Source organism: Nerophis lumbriciformis, linkage group LG26 (assembly GCF_033978685.3).
Source record: "Nerophis lumbriciformis linkage group LG26, RoL_Nlum_v2.1, whole genome shotgun sequence".
NCBI lineage: Eukaryota > Metazoa > Chordata > Actinopteri > Syngnathiformes > Syngnathidae > Nerophis > Nerophis lumbriciformis.
In genome coordinates this window covers 32,032,501-32,035,000 of record NC_084573.2, presented here as the reverse complement: position 1 = coordinate 32,035,000, position 2,500 = coordinate 32,032,501, and positions in this window count along the sequence as shown.

Below are 2,500 nucleotides of genomic sequence, written 5' to 3'. Positions count from 1 at the left end.
ATATAATCAATATACATGTGTATATTTGTGAATGTATTACACAAAATATAAAATAAATACATTAATAGAATAATTATAAATAATATACAACAAAAAAATAAAATAAAATAAGATAAATAAATTTTAAAAAAAATTCTTGAATAAAAAAGAAAGTAAAACAACATAAAAACAGTTACATAGAAACTAGTAATTAATAAAAATGAGTAAAATTAACTGTTAAAGGTTAGTACTATTAGTGGACCAGCAGCACGCACAATCATGTGTGCTTACGGACTGTATCCCTTGCAGACTGTATTGATATATATTGATATATAATGTAGGAACCAGAATATTAATAACAGAAAGAAACAACCCTTTTGTGTGAATGAGTGTAAATGGGGGAGGGAGGTTTTTTGTGTATTCATTGTAAGTGTATCTTGTGTTTTTTATGTTGATTTAATAATAAAAAAACAAAAAAAAACGATACCGATAATAAAAAAAACGATACCGATTATTTCCGATATTACATTTTAAAGCATTTATCGGCCGATAATATCAGCAGGGTGATATTATCGGACATCTCTAAATATAATCAATATACATGTGTATATTTGTGAATGTATTACACAAAATATCAAATAAATACATGAATAGAATAATTATAAATAATATATAACAAAAAAATAAAATAAAATAAGATAAATAAATTAAAAAAAAATTCTTGAATAAAAAAGAAAGTAAAACAACATAAAAACAGTTACATAGAAACTAGTAATTAATAAAAATGAGTAAAATTAACTGTTAAAGGTTAGTACTATTAGTGGACCAGCAGCACACACAATCATGTGTGCTTACGGACTGTATCCCTTGCAGACTGTATTGATATATATTGATATATAATGTAGGAACCAGAATATTAATAACAGAAAGAAACAACCCTTTTTGTGTGAATGAGTGTAAATGGGGGAGGGAGGTTTTTTGTGTATTAATTGTAAGTGTATTTTGTGTTTTTTTATGTTGATTTAATACAAAAAAAAAAAAACGATACCGATAATAAAAAAACGATACCGATTATTCCCGATATTACATTTTAAAGCCTTTATCGGCCGATAATATCAGCAGGGTGATATTATCGGACATCTCTAAATATAATCAATATACATGTGTATATTTGTGAATGTATTACACAAGATATAAAATAAATACATGAATAGAATAATTATAAATAATATATAACAAAAAAATAAAATAAGATAAATAAATTTAAAAAAAATTCTTGAATAAAAAAGAAAGTAAAACAACATAAAAACAGTTACATAGAAACTAGTAATTAATAAAAATGAGTAAAATTAACTGTTAAAGGTTAGTACTATTAGTGGACTAATCATGTGTGCTTACGGACTGTATCCCTTGCAGACTGTATTGATATATATTGATATATAATGTAGGAACCAGAATATTAATAACAGAAAGAAACAACACTTTTGTGTGAATGAGTGTGAATGGGGGAGGGAGGTTTTTTGTGTATTAATTGTAAGTGTATCTTGTGTTTTTTTATGTTGATTTAATACAACAACAAAAAAACGATACCGATAATAAAAAAAACGATACCGATTATTCCCGATATTACATTTTAAAGCATTTATTGGCCGATATCAGCAGGGTGATATTATCGGACATCTCTAAATATAATCAATATACATGTGTATATTTGTGAATGTATTACACAAAATATAAAATAAATACATTAATAGAATAATTATAAATAATATATAACAAAAAAATCCTTAATCCCAATACTGTCCTATGGATAATGGTAAATACCGTTTTTTTCGGAGTATAAGTCGCACCTGCCGAAAATGCATAATAAAGAAGGAAAAAAACATATATAAATCGCACTAAACTATGAAAAAAACTGCGACTTATAGTCCGAAAAATACGGTACTGCAAAAAAAACAACTATTTCTTATTATAAAAGTTAGTTTTTTGCATAGTTTTGTTCATAATCCATAACTATTTTCTCATGACTGCATTTAGTCAACTGACACGACTCGTCTAATGTTCTATTTTCTTTCCGAGGATTTGAACGAGTGATTGTTAGTTTTGTGCGGTATAAAAAAAAAAAAGGAGAAAAAAGTGGCGTGCGGCGAGGGTTGCAGCACATTGACATTGCACGCGCCTCGCTTACAAGGAACTTGCTTTTCTCCCCTTAAGTGTGTCAAAGTTCAAAGGAAGTCGACGCTTTTCACTCAGTCGGCTGGAAACTCACTGGCTTCCTCGTTCCGCACAGCTACAGACGCCACGGTCGCGACAATTAGTCCTTTTTTCGCCACTGTGCTGAAATTCCGTTATTGTCCACGGAAAGACTGAGTGGCATCTAAAGGTCGCGTGCTTGGAAAACACCTGTGACAGCGCAAATGTGTCCCGAAGCCCACCCGGGGGTGGGGGTCTTTCTCTCACAGAATGGAAACACTTTATGAATGAGACGCTTTCGTAGACTAAGGTCAACAGCAGGGGAAAT